At 36.7% G+C, this 24,131-nt stretch overlaps 1 pseudogene; it reads right to left on the bottom strand.

The window, feature by feature from the left end:
- The window catches only part of LOC132565489 (uncharacterized), a 63,401-nt pseudogene that overhangs the window by 5,561 nt on the left and 33,709 nt on the right, over nucleotides 1–24,131 (bottom strand).

The raw sequence follows: 24,131 nt of genomic DNA, 5'->3' as shown, positions 1-24,131 counted from the left end.
TAACAGTTTGATCTTGCCCTTTCTGTTACAGCATTTAACAGTTCTATCTTGCCCTCTCTGTTTCATCATTTAACAGTTCGATCTTGCCGTCTCCGTTACATCCTTTAATTGCTTTAAATCTTGCCCTCTCTGTTATATCCTCAAAACTGATTGATCTTGCCCTTTCTGTTACATCCTTTAACAGTTTGATCTTGCCCTCTCTGTTACATCATTTAACAGTTTGATCTTGCCCTCTCTGTTACATCCTTTAACTGTTTGATCTTGCCCTCTCTGTTACATAGTTTAACAGTTTGATCTTGCCCTCTCTGTTACATCATTTAACAGTTTGATCTTGCCCTCTCTGTTACATCATTTAACAGTTTGATCTTGCCCTCTCTGTTACATCCTTTAACAATTTGATCTTGCCCTCTCTGTTACATCATTTAACTGCTTGGATCTTGCCCTCTCTGTTACACCCTTTAACAATTTGATCTTGCCCTCTCTGTTACATCATTTAACTGTTTGATCTTGACTCTCTGTTACATCCTTTCACTGCTTGATCTTGCCCTCTCTGTTACATCCTTTAACTGTTTGATCTTGCCCTCTCTCTTACATAGTTTAACAGTTTGATCTTGCCCTCTCTGTTACATCATTTAACAGTTCGATCTTGCCCTTTCGGTTACATCCTTTAACAGTTCAATCTTGCCCTCTCTGTTACATCCTTTAACTGTTTGATCTTGCCCTCTCTGTTACATCCTTTAACTGTTTGATCTTGCCCTTTCTGTTACATCCTATAACTGTTTGATCTTGCCCTCTCTGTTACATCCTTTCACTGCTTGATCTTGCCCTCTCTGTTACATCCTTTAACTGCTTAATCTTGCCCTCTCTGTTACATCCTATAACTGTTTGATCTTGCCCTCTCTGTTACATCCTATAACTGCTTAATCTTGCCCTCTCTGTTACATCCTATAACTGTTTGATCTTGCCCTCTCTGTTACATCCTATAACTGTTTGATCTTGCCCTCTCTGTTACATCCTATAACTGTTTGATCTTGCCCTCTCTGTTACATCCTATAACTGTTTGATCTTGCCCTCTCTGTTACATCCTATAACTGTTTGATCTTGCCCTCTCTGTTACATCCTATAACTGCTTCTTGATCTTAACTGTTTGATCCCTCTCTGTTACATCCTATAACTGTTTGATCTTGCCCTCTCTGTTACATCCTATAACTGTTTGATCTTGCCCTCTCTGTTAAATAGTTTAACAGTTTGATCTTGCCCTCTCTGTTAAATCCTTTCACTGCTTGATCTTGCCCTCTCTGTTAAATAGTTTAACAGTTTGATCTTGCCCTCTCTGTTACATCCTATAACTGCTTAATCTTGCCCTCTCTGTTACATCCTATAACTGCTTAATCTTGCCCTCTCTGTTACATCCTATAACTGCTTAATCTTGCCCTCTCTGTTACATCCTATAACTGTTTGATCTTGCCCTCTCTGTTACATCCTATAACTGTTTGATCTTGCCCTCTCTGTTACATCCTATAACTGTTTGATCTTGCCCTCTCTGTTACATCCTATAACTGTTTGATCTTGCCCTCTCTGTTAAATAGTTTAACAGTTTGATCTTGCCCTCTCTGTTAAATCCTTTCACTGCTTGATCTTGCCCTTTCTGTTACATCCTATAACTGTTTGATCTTGCCCTCTCTGTTACATCCTATAACTGTTTGATCTTGCCCTCTCTGTTAAATCCTTTCACTGCTTGATCTTGCCCTTTCTGTTACATCATTTAACTGCTTGGATCTTGCACTTTCGGTTACATCCTATAACTGTTTGATCTTGCCCTCTCTGTTACATCATTTAACTGCTTGGATCTTGCACTTTCGGTTACATCCTTTAACAGTTCGATCTTGCCCTCTCTGTTACATCCTTTAATTGTTTGATCTTGCCCTCTCTGTTACATCCTTTCACTGCTTGATCTTGCCCTCTCTGTTACATCCTTTCACTGCTTGATCTTGCCCTCTCTGTTACATCCTTTCACTGCTTGGTCTTGCCCTCTCTGTTACATCCTTTCACTGCTTGATCTTGCCCTTTCTGTTACATCATATAACTGTTTGATCTTGCCCTCTCTGTTACATAGTTTAACTGTTTGATCTTGCCCTCTCTGTTACATCCTTTCACTGCTTGATCTTGCCCTCTCTGTTACATCCTTTCACTGCTTGATCTTGCCCTCTCTGTTACATCCTTTCACTGCTTGATCTTGCCCTCTCTGTTACATCCTTTCACTGCTTGATCTTGCCCTCTCTGTTACATCCTTTCACTGCTTGATCTTGCCCTCTCTGTTACATCCTTTCACTGCTTGATCTTGCCCTCTCTGTTACATCCTTTAATTGTTTGATCTTGCCCTCTCTGTTACATCCTTTCACTGCTTGATCTTGCCCTTTCTGTTACATCCTTTCACTGCTTGATCTTGCCCTCTCTGTTACATCCTTTCACTGCTTGGTCTTGCCCTCTCTGTTACATCCTTTCACTGCTTGATCTTGCCCTTTCTGTTACATCGTATAACTGTTTGATCTTGCCCTCTCTGTTACATAATTTAACTGTTTGATCTTGCCCTCTCTGTTACATCCTTTCACTGCTTGATCTTGCCCTCTCTGTTACATCCTTTCACTGCTTGATCTTGCCCTCTCTGTTACATCCTTTCACTGCTTGATCTTGCCCTCTCTGTTACATCCTTTCACTGCTTGATCTTGCCCTCTCTGTTACATCCTTTCACTGCTTGGTCTTGCCCTCTCTGTTACATCCTTTCACTGCTTGGTCTTGCCCTCTCTGTTACATCCTTTCACTGCTTCATCTTGCCCTCTCTGTTACATCCTTTCACTGCTTGATCTTGCCCTCTCTGTTACATCCTTTCACTGCTTGATCTTGCCCTCTCTGTTACATCCTTTCACTGCTTGGTCTTGCCCTTTCTGTTACATCGTATAACTGTTTGATCTTGCCCTCTCTGTTACATAGTTTAACTGTTTGATCTTGCCCTCTCTGTTACATCCTTTCACTGCTTGATCTTGCCCTCTCTGTTACATCCTTTCACTGCTTGATCTTGCCCTCTCTGTTACATCCTTTCACTGCTTGATCTTGCCCTCTCTGTTACATCCTTTCACTGCTTGGTCTTGCCCTCTCTGTTACATCCTTTCACTGCTTGGTCTTGCCCTCTCTGTTACATCCTTTCACTGCTTCATCTTGCCCTCTCTGTTACATCCTTTCACTGCTTGATCTTGCCCTTTCTGTTACATCATATAACTGTTTGATCTTGCCCTCTCTGTTACATCCTTTCACTGCTTGATCTTGCCGTCTCTGTTACATCCTTTCACTTCTTGAGTTATTAGATATTAAGAGCACAAAGATAAGTAAATATGTATAAACTGGATTTTCTTTGTTAAGTTCCTGTTCCAATTCAAATTCCTGGGATATCTTTAAGCTGCAGTCATATTAATAATTCCTTGAAAAGTAATGATGTTGAATAGAAATCTTACTAATGACATTCTGATCCCCTAAAATTACAATGACAATAACTTTCTGTTTCAGCAAAAAAATACTTCTTTATAACCATGCAATTTGTTATCATTACATGTGTAAGGCAGTGCTTTGAGAATAGTTTTCATAGATCACGCCAATATTATAAAGGATATCATGAAAGTTTTACAAACAAGTTACTCAGTAACAGCTATGTAAAAATTTCTTCATACTGGGAACACCCTAATAAAAACCTGCTACATTCATCACAAATTGGGTACAAATCTTTTCATAGTCAAGATATGAGAATATAAATAGTTCCTGTTATGTGCCAAGGGAGAATTTTTCGAGACACACCTCATTGGAAACTTCCAACAGAATCAAAATAAGGAATAACTGAACTGACCACTGTGATTACAGAGTGCAGTAAATTCTGCTCATTTTCTATCCAAATCTTAAAGAACTTGTAATATCTTTCATATTTTGTTTAATTTCTGCTTAATTTTTTCATACAAAACACAAGCAAGTAAAAAGGTGCATGTCAGCGAAACAAGAAACACCCAACTGTGATAAATTGAAGTGCTTGTCTAATTTGCTCGAGCTGATAAAATTACAATTAATAAAACAATATCAAGTTCACTTTCTGTGTTTCTGTATGATTTTTTTTAGCCTCAAAAATGCCCTGCCTTAGGTAAAAATGGAAAAAGGGAAACTTGAGACCCTTTCATTTTAACATCAATTCATTTTCTTGCACTTTAAATGTGAAGTTCACTATACTTCAAACGTCCTTAGAACAGGAGGATAACCAGATGTTCTTACACCTTGTTAGAGCAACAAAACCCATCCAACATCAACATCCTCTTCCTGTCTGCATCATAGCTTTTTTTCCTTATATTGTTACATACAATCCCACCAATCTGTACCTAGATTTAGTCTGTTTATCCAAAACTCACCGAGAATTCCATCTGTAATCCTGAACTTGTCAGGAGGCAATCCAGTACTATATAATGTTGTACTATAGTGGACTTGCGGAGAAAATAATTTGTTGTTAGCTCGTTTTATCAGATGTAATAAATTACTTATGTGTTATAGACTTACGTCATTTCTGGTGAGACATCCAATACCCGAACTCATGAATCAGCAGATTGATCAAGAATGATAAGTTTTCCCTCCTCATATCCTTCCTAACATAAGTAGTTATTAAGTGTTTTTCACTGAGTGGATATATAAATCTTATATAGACAGTATTATTAGTAAGATCTTTTACACAGGATACACAAATTAAAGAAACTTACAGGGATGGGATTAGCAATAATGATTCAGACAATGATATTTCATATTAATTTGATCTTCAGAAATGAAATTTTTAAAAGTAAGTACATCTTATTCACTTTGGGTTGTTAGTAAGATAGAGGTATAAAAGGAATCAGAGTATCCATGGAAACCATGTGTCCTTGGCTGAATGACCTTTAAATTAAATAAGTGAGTCTGACTATACAGGTGAAAGTCTATAACCACTACCTGTATGCTACATTAAGATGGATTCAGATCCAAGGTTGTTAAATGCAGTTGTCAATGTTGCTCCAACTCTTCAGTTATTGTTGCTTTAACAGCCATAGTCATTTAAGGACATGCCAGGCTTGGGTGGCTGAGGAAAACCGCTGACCTGGTACCTGGCAACTGCCTCATATAGACTTCGAACCCACGACCCAGGACAGAGGGCTAGTGATAACCACAGTCAGAGGTCAGAACCATTTAACCACTGTGGCCCCCCAAGGAGAAATAAGCAAGGCCGTCAATAATGACATCATAATGTCAACAAGCCTGAATTCACAGTTCAAACATCCCTCTTCAGTTCTACTGAGAAGATTGTGATCAATTCTAACGCAATAAAATAAACAAAAACTTAAGAACAAACAGAGGACGTACTGTGTATGGTTTTAACTTACCAAAGTTTGCTGCTGTGACGTTGAGTTGGTGGTATCCTGGACTGTGAAAGGTTGTTGTCACAATGGTTGATCCAGTTCCATATAAAGTATAGTTATCAATATGCCATTCATATTCAAGGTTGTCAGTCACACCAGCCGGCCCTAAAATAAGTCAATACACCAGTTTATCAGTTAATATTGTAAACTGCATTTTGTATTACAACATAAATTGATATTGGGTTTATATGACCTAAGGGTGTATGCTACATTTCACATGGTACCTGTTATCTTTACTGGAATAATCTCCCTTAACATTTTTGCAGTGTTATCTCATTGATTTGAAACAGCCTTATATTTGTATACCTACTTCACCAGTACGGTATTAATAAACAGCCTACAATTTTATAGACATTTGATCAATTCCAGTGACTTGTCAATACTTTCAAATGTTCAACACCCACTCCCTTGTTTTGTAAATGAAACAGATGAAGGTTGGATAACGAGATTACAGCTCCCTCATGTATATCAGATGAAACAGTGCAATAAAACTAGTGCTAACTTTACAACCATTTTCACTATATCCTCCCATTGGGCTTAACAGTTGAAGCATATCTAAACTTAATAAAAATGTCTGAAATGATTTATCGATGTTGGTAATATTTTGCTAACTGATGTTTTCAAAGCGTTTCCATAAATAACTTACAATTAGGGATGACTTGGAGTGTTGTTGCCTTGCCAACCACTGGTATACCAATGACCTTGACATCTAAAGGAGGTACCGCCCTCATTACTAAAACTTTGATAGAATGAGACGCACTGGAGACATTGTTATAGGCTGTTACTGTGACATCATGAACGCCAGCCTCGTTAAACATATAGGCAACATAAAACGCCTTCACATGTAGGAACTGCTGAACCGTAACTGTTTCCCACAGTCGACGCTCGGGTCCAGATTCAAATTTAAACATGAAAAAAGTCGTCATTGGTGCTACAGTGATTTCAAACTCTGTTTTTGTGCCAAGGAGTACAGGGCCGTAGCTTTCAATGCTCACACAGGTTACGGGTTCCTGAACGCAAATCAAACTCTCTAAGGATTTACTGATGTCACTCACATCATTCTTGGCCCGCACACTGATGTTGAATCCACCAGGCATGTCAAATGTATAATTTGCCATTGAAATACCCAGTTGTTTGGTATCAGAAGACAAAATAGCATGTCTGTTTGGGATTTTCCAGATAAACTTTGGGTTGCTACCACGAGCAACTGTTACAATACACTGGAGCAACTGGTCCACCTTGATACATCTGTTAGGGTTACAGGTCAACTGAAGGTCAGTGATAGGCTCTTGGACAACAATACTTGTTACTGCTTGAACCTCATTAACAATGTTGGCTGCTGTAACACTGATTTGGTACACACCAGCTTCAGAGAAATTGTAATCTATATGTTTAACAGTGGTGTTCCAAATACCAAGGTAAATGTCCTGCTCATTCATGATAAACCAACGATATGAAACATTAATGGACGGGGATATCAGCTGTACCTGAAACTTAGAAACCTGTCCAACAGCAACTGTATGTTCTGCTTCAAGTCTGGCACCATATAAGCGATTGACAACTTGTAGATACCCTTGGAATATTCCTGAAGCATTGTCTTGTTTGTTGTTAATGTTGTACACGATCATCTGTGGCTGAAAGGTTCCTTGAAGACGATAAGCATGTTCAAACTCAACCATTAGACGACATCCTTGCCCATAGCTAGCCACTACCATCATTGACCCATGGTCAGAACTGAGTGCCATGGATGTAGAATTGGTGTCCTTTAACTCTGTTCTATGGTGTTCCCCATCACCAAACTCAACCTCCAGGATCGCTCCAATACGAGAAGAGATCTCGAAGGCAACAAGAAATCTGATTGGTTCTCCTGGAGAAACAATAGTTTTGGACCCAGTTGTTATGGTGAAAGTCACATTTGCCAGGTATCTTTGAACCACAAACTGTAACAAACAGACATATTATGCATTTAGATAAAAATATCCAAGAATCTCACAAAGGGGTAGGGGAGTTACCATTTGAAGAAAATATTTGTAAGACAATGATCAATCTGACAAGTGAACGAGTTTTAACCTCTGAAATCAAAGGTCAACCACTGGACCTGACCTATCAACACTATCTGGAATGCTGGATTTAATGACTGGGGAAGGGGGCAGGACCATGTGGATATAAGGATCCCTCGTGACCTCTCTTCAATCACACATAGGCTAAATACATAGTAAATAAATCAACACTTGTTTAATCATCTGATAGAGTATTGTGGATAACCAACTATCAGGTGGGATTTCTTGTTCCACTGTGCACTACTAGGATATCATAAAATCTTTTACTTATCCCTCCATATTTATGTCTTTTACTTATCCCTCCATATTTATGTCTTTTACTTATCCCTCCATATTCATGTCTTTTACTTATCCCTCCATATTTATGTCTTTTACTTATCCCTCCATATTTATGTCTTTTACTTATCCCTCCATATTTATGTCTTTTACTTATCCCTCCATATTTATGTCTTTTACTTATCCCTCCATATTTATGTCTTTTACTTATCCCTCCATATTTATGTCTTTTACTTATCCCTCCATATTTATGTCTTTTACTTATCCCTCCATATTTATGTCTTTTACTTATCCCTCCATATTTATGTCTTTTACTTATCCCTCCATATTTATGTCTTTTACTTATCCCTCCATATTTATGTCTTTTACTTATCCCTCCATATTTATGTCTTTTACTTATCCCTCCATATTTATGTCTTTTACTTATCCCTCCATATTTATGAACAGGAATACTGAAACACTCTTGTACATTTTCTTCTTGAATTTTTTTTTTTTTTTTTTTGCCTATGCAATATCAAAATTTGGTGACATGTATTAGCTGCACAAATAGTTACAGAAATTGTTATGAAGTAGTACTAGATTTTGGAAAACCACAGGAATTACCTTCCCCCTCCCCCTTTTTTTGATGTATCTAGCATGTTTAAAATAAAGATTGTAGCTGTCAGCTTCAAACTAATAAGGATTCACATGGTCATGAATTTCAACACCCATCTCTGGTTCATAGTTCAGTTTTCGGGTAAAGATTTTAGTAAGTAAGTTCCCATCACCAATCTGGAAAATGAATGGTTTGGTGAGTGAAGTTGATGGCTAGTAATTAGTATCAGGTGATGAGAATGATGCCCTTCTCACTTATTACAGATGACTGTAATGACCTCCTAATTTATTTTTTACACAGACTGTACAATAGATTTCCTGATCTAACACAGGAAAGTTTTACCATATTTCCCTATTTTATGTTCAATTAAAGCTGGTGTACATATATTGGTTGCAGGCATAATGCATCAGAAGGTCAGATGCTTACATCCAATTGCATTGTGGGGACAACTTATACATTATAATTTCATAAATAATATGCTTAGATTTACAACTGTCTATCAACATGAAATGATTTTACAAAGCACCTGCTAATAAATTATATTCTCAAGACAGGTGGTCATTTTGACACTAAGTCTTTCAAAACTGATTCTTAAACTTCTCAGTGACCAGAAGATAGTGTCTATCATTCTATACCGACAAGAAGGGGTACGTAGAAACAGGAACAATAAACACATGGGATTGATGAAGAGAGACATGGATGGTCTGGTGGTTCTGTGCAGTAATGGTGGGGGATTAATCACAAATCTGCCACTTTTATCACAGGCAGGCTGTAAATACTGGTACAGAAGAATCATTTCTGAAACTTTAATACTTTCAAACTTTCCACAATAATTTTATAACATTTCGTTTAAGAACTTTGTTTCTCCATGTAAAATCCACACCTCTATCTTGAAGTCAAGAAAAAAAAATGTAATCATTTCACATTTTAATTCTTTACTTTATCATCTGACTGATCTTTTCTGATGAGCTAACATAATGTCATAACCATTCAAGTTTTTTAACCTGGGTTTCTCTTTAACAGTTTTATACAACTCATAATCAGACACCACCTAGATACCCCTCAAGCTAAACAGTATGGAATACCTGTATAAACAGACAGTAGTGAAAAGAGAAAGTAGAGCAACCTTAAGGAATAATAAGAAATAATTTCCATATGTTCAATGAAGTAAACAGTAACTGGCCTGGCATCAGATAAAGTAGAAATTCTGCTCAATTGTCAGTCAAACAAAGCCTTACAACATTCCCCAGGGTCAAGTGGTCGACAAAGATACAACCCCAGTCCTACAGTTGTGTAGGTAATACCGACTGAACTGGTCCATGTAGAAACAACCCCAGTCCTACAGTTGAGTAGGTAACAGGGACTGAACTGGTCCATGTAGAAACAACCCAAGCCCTACAGTTGTGTAGGTAACAGGGACTCAACTGGTCCATGTAGAAACAACCCCAGCCCTACAGTTGTGTAGGTAACAGGGACTGAACTGGTCCATGTAGAAACAACCCCAGTCCTACAGTTGTGTAGGTAACAGGGACTGAACTGGTCCATGTAGAAACAACCCCAGTCCTACAGTTGTGTAGGTAACAGGGACTGAACTGGTCCATGTAGAAACAACCCCAGCCCTACAGTTGTGTAGGTAACAGGGACTGAACTGGTCCATGTAGAAACAACCCCAGTCCTACAGTTGTGTAGGTAACAGGGACTGAACTGGTCCATGTAGAAACAACCCCAGCCCTACAGTTGTGTAGGTAGCAGGGATTGAACTGGTCCATGAAGAAACAACCCCAGCCCTACAGTTGTGTAGGTAACAGGGACTGAACTGGTCCATGTAGAAACAACCCCAGTCCTACAGTTGTGTAGGTAACAGGGACTGAACTGGTCCATGTAGAAACAACCCCAGTCCTACAGTTGTGTAGGTAACAGGGACTCAACTGGTCCATGTAGAAACAACCCCAGTCCTACAGTTGTGTAGGTAACAGGTACTGAACTGGTCCATGTAGAAACAACCCCAGCCCTACAGTTGTGTAGGTAACAGGGACTCAACTGGTCCATGTAGAAACAACCCCAGTCCTACAGTTGTAAAAGTAACAGGGACTGAACTGGAATATGTAGAAACAACACCAGTCCTACAGTTGTGTAGGTAACAGGGACTGAACTGGTCCATGTAGAAACAACCCCAGTCCTACAGTTGTAAAAGTAACAGGGACTGAACTGGAATATGTAGAAACAACACCAGCCCTACAGTTGTGTAGGTAATAGGGACTGAACTGGTCCATGTAGAAACAACACCAGCCCTACAGTTGTGTAGGTAACAGGGACTGAACTGGTCCATGTAGAAACAACGCCAGTCCTACAATTGTAAAAGTAACAGGGACTGAACTGGAATATGTAGAAACAACACCAGTCCTACAGTTGTGTAGGTAACAGGGACTGAACTGGTCTATGTAGAAACAACCCCAGTCCTACAGTTGTGTAGGTAACAGGGACTGAACTGGTCCATGTAGAAACAACCCCAGCCCTACAGTTGTGTAGGTAGCAGGGATTGAACTGGTCCATGTAGAAACAACCCCAGCCCTACAGTTGTGTAGGTAATAGGGACTGAACTGGTCTATGTATCTATGATCAAAATGGTCCAGGGGGAGACAACTCTTACCATACAATTGTGGAGCAGGCTTGGATTAAAATGATCTTATGGAGACAATCCCAGACAGTGCCTGAGATGGTCCAAGGTATCATGGAAGATGAATGATTTCTATAAATCACAGAAGGTATGACAGTGGGACATTTGAGGAGGAATACAGGGACTAAGAAAGGAAATCGCCATAAGGAACGAACTGTGGAAGAAATAATACTGTCGTTAGACATGGGATGGATCAGTCAGTTGTTACATGAAGTGGTTAGGACAGAGTTAGGGTAGACGGATGATGTTTAACAGTCGCTAGGCAGATAGCAGACTCTACCAGTGCTTTAAGCAAATATATCTGAGTATCAAATTTATTGTAATTATTTCAATGATAGAAAATTATTCATGAAACATATATCCCTTACAAACTTTACAATGAATAACAATCTGCTTCTCATTCTTCTGTAAATCAAATATTTTACATACATATATAGAGAATTGTAATACAACTTGGTAACACAAGAGATACAGAAATACAACACTCACAATTGTCCATGTCTTCTGCTGTCGCCCAAAGTGGTTGTAGACTGACACTCTTAGATGGTGACGTCCAGACTCATTCAACACAAACTCCTGAAAATGCCAAGAAGTAACATCAATATTGAGTACAGCCACACATATAAAAAATGACAATCAGTGAGAGACCAGTCTTTCTTTAAAGTCCTAGTGTCTGATTTGAATGCCATTAAATGTTGAGGAATTATAAACCTTGAAGATTATATGTTTCAATTGCAGAACATAAGTGTAAGTTCAATTCTTCACGATTTCCATTTGTAATAGTAGAATCCAGCCATAATGTTACAAATAATTAGATGTTCACCTGTGACATACTTAACAAACATTCTGCCTCTGCAGAGGAAATGACCAGATTCTGTCTCTATACTCCTCTATCAGAATATTTTCTGTATTTGATGCTTCAGCCCTCCTTAACTGCCCATACTAAACTGTTTTAAGGCTGCTAGTGAGTGAGACCAGAAGGCAGGGTGGAGTGACATTCAGTATGAGTAGTGATACCATCTCCACCTCTTCATCTGAATCAAAGGTTTAGTCACCAGTCCAAGGAGGCACAACCCAGCTCACTAACGTAACAGTATAAATCACACTGATCCCCCTAAAGCTTTTTATAATACACACACAGTCAATGTAACTTCTTACAATGCCAAGTTTTGTTTCAGAAGATGAATATCCTTTGTTTAATTTCATTGACTTACCAAGTTATAAAAGATGTAGCCAGTAATACCTTTTTGACACAAGTAATAAAGAAAATCTGGATTAGATTTCATATCCTTACAACTGTCTTTCTTCACAATGTAAAAATCTTTGAAAAGTTCCATAAATTGTGTGAATCACCAACAAACAGTTGAACCATTTCAAAATTTGTAATAATTCAAAATATTTCAAAAGACAACATTACCAACAGTTCACTTATTTAGAAACATTGGAATTTTCACAACAGACTACTGACTTAAACAGACACCAGCAAAGTTTTAAAAAAGAGACATCATCCCACCTATCCTACTGCAATGACAACCCCATAAACACATGATCTGTAAATGTCCGGTTAGGAACAGATCAGATGACCTGACCAGATGAGACTGTCACAAGCGAGGTAAACTCAGTTTTAGAGTGTTCCCCTGATCATGACTAAATATTAAAGCTCATTATGCGACATAACTGTTCCTGTTATATAAGGAAAAAACACCATGTGTTGGCTTGTTAATTATTTCCTGGTTCTTCCATTAAATAAATGGGATATGTCATCCCTTTACTTCAATCAACAGGCAAAGGAAAATTCACATAGTCATCACACAATGGTTCCTAAACACCAGTTTAAAGAGAGTTTACAATATCTACTATACAAATAGTATTCACAATATCAGCACAGTTTGAAATTTACAATTTTGTTTATCAACTCTTACACAACTTGTAATTTCAGCTAAGATTAACTTGTACACCCCATAATATAAGTAAAATTTTACTTATACAACCTGTAATATCAGTAAAAAAATGAACTTATACAACCTGTAAAGCCAGTTAAATTTGACTTACACAACCTGTTAAAGCCAACTCCACTCCCACCTTCACTTGCACTGCAAGTTGAACCTATACTAAAAACATAACCTATAATACTAGTTATAAAATTTTCACAGGAGACCTACCATCAAGGTACATCCTAGTGTCAGGCTTCAATATCCCTGAACAAATTAAATGAGCAGCCTTCATCTGACCTGTCCACAGTAATGGCCATGTCTCGCTTATCTACTAGACATTATTGTCATGGTCATCAGTCCTAATTACACTAGCAAGGCCCTGTCATGTGATGGTCAGACATAAAACCCATCACTGACCTCTACAGTCTACTTCTAGAATGTGGAAGGCAAAAACAGGGCAAAGGTTAGGGGGGAAAGGTTAGGGGTTAACTAGGACCAAAGGTTAGGGGGAAAAGGGTACGGGGTTAACAGGGACCAAAGTATAAGGTAAATGGGAGGGGGGTTGGGGAGAAGGGGGAAGGAAATTGAACAGAGGAAAAGGTAGGATAAATGTGGTGGTTAAGGACCTACATTATCATCATAACACAAAAAGGTTTAGCACTTACACAGATATATAACAGGGTGGGGCAGGAGTCTTTGTTGTTCTTTTCTACCATTAAGGGTAGAAAACTGAAATATCCTCAAAAGAAATATAGAATATTCATGAATAATTGATATAACTTGTCTGGGAAGGAGATAGATAGAATCTGACTTTCATGTAACTTCACATCCCTGTATTAAAGTCATAAAACAATTTTACTGGGGAATGACTAATAAATAAGTAGTCATTAGCAGAAGGTGTTTCCAACCTGAATGTGAATTTTCCTGTGATAATGTTATCTTTTTTCTGTGTGTGAAAATTACAGCTCCTGCAAAGGCAGAATGTCTTTTCAGGAGAATGACAAAACTGATACATTAATTGTACATCTGAAACATTTATGTTGCACCTGGACTATAAATATCAGTGGTTTTTGTTTGTTTGTAGTCTCCATTTCCGTTACATTGAAATTGAATATGGTTTTTCAGTACTTTTCATACAGACAATTTAGCCATAGGTATACTACATCCAACATCTGCTCAATATTTAATCAAATTTTAAACATCCCCCCACCCCCTTGTTGATCATCATCATAATTGGTGTATGAGTTAATGAATGCTATATATAATCTTCTCTCTACATTAACTCGTGAATACACATTTCTCTATTTCACAACATAAGACAACCATGTTACCACAGTTAAACCAATGAACTTTAAATTACAAACCAGTAATTAATAAATCTTTCTGTAGAAAATCTGTTTTTTTTTTTTTTTTTTTAATCTGACCCCAAAAAGTACCTGTGCAGTATACCCGAGTGCACACTTAACCCCTAAATTTACAATAGTAACCTGATGTTATACATTTCTTCTCACAGGAATATATTCAGTGTGGATGTGTTTATATCTACTGTCTAGGACTCAATATAGAAAAGTTTATCAGAGTAATTATGTGTTATTCCCCAGATTTTCTTCTGCAGATGTAATAGCTTATCATCATAAAGGACTTTAGCCTTCAGATATTTGTGTCAGCTTGTCACTTTAAACATGGACTCCATTCACAGTATTTGTTTTCTCACAAATGAAAACTGATGTTTAAAATTATGAACATACACATCGCAAAATTATTAAAATGTAAACCAAAGTGATCATCTGTCAATGTCATTCAGATATTATCATTAAACTGAGAAAGATTAAATATCTTTTACAACAAATTCAATGTGTGTCAGATTCCTCAAAGTGGCACAAAGTGACAAAAGAGCATGCTTAGACCTGAGCATCAGGTTAGCCCCAGTGACATGACTTGAAGATGATGGTGTACACAGAGAAGGCTAGACAAGATTTATTACTTGTATATATCTCTCTCCATATTTACATTACCGGTATAATATGCCAGTCAGCCAGTACAGACCAGTAATTGATTCTAACTAGATTGGCCTTATATACCCTATTTCCTTTCATTATTTTAGGACGCTGTATCAGAACAGTAACCTAGCACTGTCCTGTATGTAATGACCATTAAGTTCTTTCAGTTTTTAGTTGTTTTTTATGTGTTTATTTTGACAGTCAGAATCATTTCTTGATCATTTAATTAAAAAGCATAATTCAAAACATTAATGCTAGCAGATGAGTGATCTTCTTGGAGCAGATCCATGTGCATTATACTTCAATATTTTCATGTTTTTAAAAGTGCATAAATTGATCCCCCTTCTGATGCACTCCTGACAGTTAAACATGAATATTGCATAAAATTTGCGCAATACATTTGACACCTTACAGCCCACTTCCCCATCAGCCATTTGGTAACCGTGGTAACAGCAGGTGACGGGACAGGTGAGGGAAGAATTCAGTGAATAGCTACAGGTTTAGGATAAGATGAAATAGGAGGTGTACATCTGAAATATATGTATAAAGAAAGAAAATGTTGATTTATTTGGACTTGTATCTCTAGAGAGCAATTCTATAAATAATGTACACCTTTACAGTAACGAGGATGACATTCAAATTCAATATAAGAAATTGTACACAAGAGATTGAAACTTTAAACTACTGATCAGCACAATTTAAATGTGACCTTTTCAATTCTCCGAAACAGGGAGGATTTTCTACATAATACATATATATACCTGTTGATAACAGTAAGTCATTGTGTTCTGCCACACAGTGAAAACTTACACAAATCAGATTGTGTTGATAAAGCCAGTGGTGCTAGCTTAGTGCATGAGGCCTGTTGATTGAGGAATAAGGTATTTGATATTAGTTCTAAGACCTGAGAAAATCTGGGGCTCTCTATAATTAATCGGACTACAAGATAAATGATTACCTGTCAGATATTTATTGATTGATTTTCACCTGTAACTTCTTTGGTATTCATGTTATGTGTAGTGGACTTTGACCTTCAAATGTCATTCACTATCTACACATTCCTGATATATGAACCTAAAGCAGCATGTTAGTTTGGTTCTTGTACTAACCATATCTATACAAAGTTGGACGACAGCTTTCATATACAAAAAAGTTTTTTTCCCTTATCATTTCCAGCTTACAATGAGATATATCTTGCCTTTTACAGAACCAACAGGCAAGCTACACATAAATGTCCGGAGCTCTGTTTCAATCAAAGAGAATCTCTGTTGTCCTCAGCTTTGTGTAAGGGTAAAGGAGGACCTCTCTGTTGTCCTACGTTCTGTGTACCGGTCAAAGAGAACCTCTGTTGTCCTCAGCTTTGTGTACCGGTCAAGGAGGATATTTTTTGTCCTCAGCTCTGTGTACCAGTCAAAGAGGACCTCTGGTGTCCTCAGCTCTGTTTAATGGTCAAGAAGGATATTTTTTGTCCTCAGCTCTGCGTACCGGTCAAACAGGACCTCTGGTGCCCTCAGCTTTGTGTAATGGTCAAGAGGACCTCTATCGTCCTCTTAGTAACAATTGTCAGGTTTTGGGAACCACTACTGCACACTTTGTTAAATCAAAACTCACTAAACTTGGCATTTGTTATATGCAATGATGTAACATGTGGTGCAATGATCCATCAGTAATACTGACAAACAGCTTAAAGTAACCTGAATTCAAACTCTGCATTAGAATGTTTACTTCAAGGTACAACAGACCAATATATACAACAGTTTAAACATTAGTAATGAAACACACTGTAGAAATCTAATACCTATATTGAAATATTGAAAACAAAATTTTAAATCAAATTACTTTCGTTGAATTAAATCTGATAGGAAGTACAGAAGGCTGTTGTAGCGTACATTGGAGCATATAAGAAAGAGGCAAGATCTGGGTGGGAGAAGCTGGATGACTGTGAAACAACAAAGAACAGTTCTATTTTGTGGACAGTGATAACATTTCTATATCTCCAATCTTCTTCTATTTTCCTAGAAGTCACTAATCACTATACCTCCTAAACATCTTTGGGAAATCTGTTGTTGCCCAAAACACTGCTGGTAGATCTCTTCACTTGCTGTCTTTTCTCTAACACCTCTGATTAGTCTCATTAGTTAGACTGGTGGTTACTCTGTTGCCTCCCTAGACATCCCTGGTCAGTCTGTTACCTCCCTTGATACATCTGGTCAGTCTGTTGTCTCCCTTGATACATCTGGTCACTCTGTTTTCTCCCTTGATACATCTGGTCAGTCTGCTGTCTCCCATGATACCTTCGGTCAGTCTGTTGTCTCCCTTGATACATCTGGTCAGTCTGTTGTCTCCCTTGATACATCTGGTCAGTCTGTTGTCTCCCTTGATACATCTGGTCAGTCTGTTGTCTCCCTTGATACCTTCGGTCTGTCTGTTGTCTCCCTTGATACCTTTGGTCAGTCTGTTGTCTCCTTTGATACCACTGGTCAGTCTGTTGTCTTCCTTGGTACCTCTGGTCAGTCTATTGTCTCCCTTGATACCTCTGGTCACTCCTTTGTCTCCCTTGCTACCTCTAGTCACTCTGTTGTGTCCCTTGATACATCTGGTCAGTCTGTTGTCTCCCTTGATACATCTGGTCAGTCTGTTGTCTCCCTTGATACCTCTGGTCAGTCTGTTGTCGCCCTTGATACCTCTGGTCAGTCTGTTTTCTCCCATGATGCCTCTATGTTGCCTCAATAACAAACTTTGATTTTGCTAAAGGATGATTTTTATGTCTTTTTGGGGGTTTCTTTTAAGTGTTGAATGGTTTTTTGCTAATTTAATTATCTACCATTCTATTTTATTTCTATAAATGAAAAGTATATCATTTAATATTACACCTGTTACAAAATGCATTAAGATTAAATTGTCATCATCTAATACAGGAGACCTGACAGATTAATATGTTGGTGACTGTGATAATAATTTTAGTAGACACATTGCAGTGCACATGTTCCATGCAACCACCAGATAACTCATTAGATCAACAACAATGACATCGTAATTAATCTGTCCTCCAGACTGCAATGAGATCAATTTACATAATATAAAATAATAATAAATCTGTTTTGTTGAATTTGTTCAAATCAATTCATAAAATAAACAACATGTACACATAAGTATGGTGTTAATATGACACTAGTCTCTATCTCCACGGAGCTTCAACATGACAATATCATCATTTGTCATAGTCTCAGCACATCAATATTACATTAGAATTATACAGTGATAAATATTTGATTACTTTCTCTAAACAGATATAGGACAGAAGAGATGGAGAAATCCTACCCATGCAGTATCTAATGATTTACGGTGTCTACACAGTATAGGTGGAGAAATCTTGCTTAGTCCGGTATAGAGAGGACCCTGGGGCCACACCCTGGCCAATCATCCACACACTTCATACTCCTACATCTCGCCTCCCACATCCTCTCACTATTCAACACTTTCCAGCATACTGGCCAATCTAAATGGAAATGTATCCACAATGTCAGATGTGTTCTAAGTATTGACAGCTTCATTATTTACAAATCATTGCTCTATTTTCAGAAGAGGTTATTTGTCTGTCCTACTCAGTCATGTTGTCGATGACATTAAAGGATTATGTAATATTACAATGGTATCAATATCTTGTATCAACGATAATTTTTTCCAATCCCTACATAATCTGAGATACAACAGAAAACCATACAAATGTATGCATCAGTTTGGGGAGGGCTTAGTTAATGAACTCATCCTTTCTTTAAAGACGTGAAACCTGCAAACATTTATAATCCAATACCATAAAAGTATCTATAACAAATATGTTTTGTTTATCAATGTTATACTTCTACCGTTGAGATGTTATTAGTAATGTTTTGGGAATTTTTTTTAAAAATCTGATGTCATCTACAATTGATGTTAATACTGAAAGGCATGAGTTACCATCCATTCTAATGTGTAATTCTGAAGCTGACCTGGCTTTCCAGATCCAATGACCCTGGGGGACAATTAAGGCAATAGCCAGTACATAACTAGAACTTTATAGATAACTGATGCCAGCCTCCTTTCCTCCATCTCCCCACAAATATCCAATCCCAGTGTTTTAATTAAGCAATTAGGATGGAAAATATTGGGTTCCACCTAGAGGTTAATTACCTAGAACCCTACTTTAAAGCCTGATCACACTTCTAAAAGACCAAATGGAATATTCTCTTTTGTTCACAATTTATAACCATTTTTTTACACAAGATCTTCTCCTCAAGTGAATTCCTTTTAATTATAAAAAGCTGCTTTTCATTAGAAACAATGTGATGTAACATATATACATATCCATCATTCTTAACAAAAACTAAATGGTTTTATTGAAAAGTGAAAATCTTTAAAACATGTAAATTATAATGAAAAAAAATAGGTATAATCTGTTTTAAAACAGGATCTGCACAATAATCCCACAAAAAAACACCAGTCAACCACAATTGAAACCTAATACAAAATTAAATTATCTCTTAAACTGGTAGTCTAAGCACTACCAGCAGATCGCAATTCTACTAAAATAATAAGAAAGCCTCATTATTAACAAATGCTTCCAAGCTACCCAATAGAATCACAAGGAATTGGATAAAGTTGTACAGGAGGTCCTTTGTAATGATCTACCAAGGTGGCTCAAACCCGTGTCCAATTACCTTACACTGGGTCTAAAGGTGTGGCTCTCCCCTCATTATATGGCAACAGATATCCTCACCACTTAGTACTAATTGTTTGCAAACTATGTGATTTAATCTGACAACAAGCACCTGTCTGTAAGATCATCAGTTGATTAATTATCTCTCCTAATATCACTGTTCATTTATACTGCCTAACATTATCACTTTATCTCCATTTCTACATCACCACAACAGAGATATTTTTAAGCTATTTAAACTACAGGCATTTCTTTTTTTTTTTAAATCAACAAAAAATTGGAGCAAATTGAAGAAGCCAATTAGATTCGTCATCCTATAACCTAAAAAAGAGGAAGTGAAATCATGTTCTGTTTTGTAATGCGATATGGAATTGTTAATATTGAAGTATTTTCTGAACATGATCATGCAGTTTCTGGTTGTTAAAAATTCTTTTTTTTAATTGTAGTGATCAGGTAAATCTGATTTAAACATGATATTTATCCCAGTAATACAACATTATCATAGCCTTAAATTAGTATTGAAAATTAAATATATTTCCTTAAAAATATCTCTGAAGTAAAATATTTGCTTTCAATTTCAATATGTCTTATCCACAAGTTTATCATCTTAACCCTACAAGTCCTTCAACTGACTAACCCAGATTTACTTACCTGGTTGTCATTCTCTTCAAATTCAACATCAATTCAACTCTCTATCAATTCCTCAAAATGAATTTCATGTCCACACATGAAGCATGGGGATCAAATCTGAGATTTTTCCCATACACTTCATCATATAGTTACCATTTTATGAGCCAATATTTAAAAGCCACACAACAATACCCCACCTTAATGATATAAAGGTATAACTAATATCACAATAAAATAACACCACAAATCTACACAAGCCGCCTTTTCAATAAACACAACAACAGAGCTTTTTTTTTCAAATTACACATGTAATGACTTTTAAAGCTTTACCTGTACACTACATACCTTCATGTAGTTTGACCCTAACACTGATTCCCATCAACACTCACCTACATGTACCAACCACAACTAAACATCATCATCCAACCCATTTATAGTGCTTTTTTCCCCTCCAGGATATATCAGTTCCGTGAAGTATTTGTTTCAATATTCCTGATTCTGTTTGTTGCTATGGATTGTACATGAAGGTGCCTTTATGGTAAATTACAACAGTAAACAGACCCAAGACTGACGTACCTGATATATATGGTAAATATAATAAATCTGGCCAGCTAGTTCTCCAACAGCAGTAATAAACAATACATTGTATAGCATGACGTTAAAAGTAGATACAAATATTATCTCAGCTCAACAAGAACGTAGGTTCAATGTCTGACACTTAGTCACTTACCAACCAGGTTTTCATCCATATCAAATCTGCCAAAGCATATCTCCTAAAATAATGTAGAATATAGTTTTCAAACTAACATGATGACATTAAACTAACCTTGTGCTCTGCAATCCTAAGAGTAAAGAGAGTATTCGTCCTTCCTAAGGTATCCTAATGCCTTCACGAAATACTCATAGGGACACTTTACCTGCGGTCCTTACAGCATTACTTGCCACGTTGAATTCCGGTATGACTGACATATCACTATGCACGATGTTCAGCCCCTTTATCTTACTATCAATTTTCAATTTACTTTGTCAGAATTAATTGGCACCTTTACAACCCTTTGTGATAAGAAAATCTCAATTGAGTAGAAATTGCTAACCCTAAACTTGATGGAGGTAATTTGCTGATAATATTCGAACCCACACAGGTAAAACTTCCTGTATCCAGCCAATCTCTTTGTAGACTGAAAGTGATACTGTTTCTCTGTTTATAATGGGCTGACTATTACAATTAGAATTTTCTTTCAATAACTAAGTAGAGTGGTGTTAAAATATCCAGAAAATTGTGGTTTCACTGGACAAGAAAACAAACACCAATGTAGCCGTGTCAACTTGTCAGATTAAAGAGTGACAAAGAAAAGTCACATTCTACAACACGACAACTAATGCACCTTAAACTATCTAGAAAGGTGTCTTTCTGAAGATAGAAAAGGGCATTTTAATCTGTGCTGGTTAATATAAAGGAAAGGTTAAAAGTTTACACACACATCCTTTTCAGTGAAGTATCTTTGTGTCTGCATGATGTTGACATTCCCCTAGAAAAATCCCCTTGCTGACGGTCAACAACACCTTGATGACAGTTTAAGTTTCTATTAATGATAAGCTAGAAAAGTTAATCTCTTCTCAACTTGTAGACTTTTATCTGTATAGCATTCTTTATTTCCTACTCCATGTTCATTGCTTCTGTTGCTATGACTACATAAAGGGACAACATGAAATTTACGAGTTTCTGAATAAATAATTGCCAGTTTGAATTTGATTACAATGCAGAACTACGTTACAAAGATGTACAGGTATTGCTTTAATGAATAAGGAAGTGATTATTATTGGTATTTTTTCATAGATATTGATGGAAAACGGCTTCTTGGGTTGCTTTCAGCATCAATTATGTCAATGTTAATTTTTTTTTTAATTGCTTCTTATAAAGAACAACAAAAAAAATACTGATATTTCAACAGAATATCAACTTATACTCAAATTCAACAGAATATTGACTCATACTCAAATTCAGCAAAATATCAACTCAAACTCAAACTCAACAGAATATCAAATCATACTCAAATTCAGCAGAATATTAACTCATACTCAAACTCAACAGAATATTAACTCATACCCAAATTCAACAGAATATCAACTCATACTCAAATTCAACAGAATATTAACTCATACTCAAATTCAGCAGAATATCAACTCATACACAAATTCAACATAATATTAACTCATACTCAAATTCAACAGAATATCAACTCATACTCAAATTCAGCAGAATATCAACTCATACTCAAATTGAACAGAATATTAACTCATACTCAAATTCCATGAAACTGGGGCAAAATATGCACAAACGAAAGATTTACACAAAATTCATGAAAAAGTAAGCATCTTCCTGATCTACTTCAACAATGACACTCTTTATGATTTATCATTGGTAAAGCTTACCATTTCAGATTTACACCTTTTAAACACTATAGAAAGGTTTGAATCCAAAGTTTTAATCTTAATTCCCAATGACGAATGTAGTGATGTATAGTTAACGTTACCATATGTCAAAGCCTTTATGATATATACTTGCCAGAAATACATACATGTATACCTTTAAGCAATGTCTGTGTCCATTTTACTTCAGATATATTTAATCAATCAAAGGTACCATGGGTAAAAAAACAGATGACATATTTCTTCATCATGTACAGATTTTGGCCCCCAGGTAAATTTATATATATAAACTTTATTTATTTTACAGCAAATGTGAAACAAGTTATTTCAACTTATACTAACCACTCTTGTTGGCCCGGATGTAAGTGTGCAAGGGGTCTTAATGAGGGAGGAAAAACCGGAGTACCCAGGGAAAACCCACCTGGCCGGGCAGGTGACCCATTGCCTTTTCACATCCTTCCACAAATGGAACCCCGGACGGCTAGGTGAAAGGCAAGTGTGTTACCACTGCACCACCCGTCCACTGTCTAAAACTTGATGGTATTTCCTTTACTCCACAGTGAATCCATCGTAATTCCCATTGAACACTTACCTTAAATGTAACACCTCAACACATGTTCAAACTTATACCACCATTACCATAAAATCTAATACTTTTATTAGGCTCAATTTTCATGGTTTTTCAAAAATGACTATTCCATTAACATTTGAATTTGTAGATAAATACAGCTCTATAATTATATTATACTTGTTATAAAAAATCATTGACATAAGAATTTATAGATTAAGTGTGCCCACAAAATCAACAAAATATAAACAACAAATATTAATGAATGTAACAACAATTAGGTTGACAGGTGATCTTTCACCTGTACCACACAATTTCTTTACCCCAGTGGAAATTTCAAAACATACCTCTTATCAAACAAACATCTTATCCTCAAGAAGGAAAACAGTCCTCTCTTATCTAATCCCAACCATGGACAAGTTCACTTCAATTTTAAGTGTTCTCCTTGTCTTTGGTATGATATGCAAGTCCCTCCACCATAAAAAGTCCCAAAATCAGTCAATTCCACCAATCATGATGCATCTTTATAAAGGCAGGCATTTTGTAAATTGTAGTGACATTATCAGACTTCCTACTGACTGTGCACCTCATGATATGTGAAAAGATTTTTAAGATGCAGGTCATCATATCTTTTAAGCATGCTTTCTTTAAAAAGCTGATAATAATATGAAAATTTTATCACATTGTCTTCACAACAATAACTAAACAAAATCAGTAAATTCATTTGAAATATTAAAATCATTTAAATTTTGTGAAATCTAAAGTTACATCACTGACAGTTCTGTGACAGA

This window comes from Ylistrum balloti, unplaced genomic scaffold (genome assembly GCF_031769215.1).
Source record: "Ylistrum balloti isolate Yb309-2 unplaced genomic scaffold, AGI_CSIRO_Ybal_v1 Utg369724, whole genome shotgun sequence".
NCBI lineage: Eukaryota > Metazoa > Mollusca > Bivalvia > Pectinida > Pectinidae > Ylistrum > Ylistrum balloti.
The sequence above is the reverse complement of the archived record's forward strand: the minus strand, read 5'-3'. Positions and strand labels throughout refer to the sequence as shown.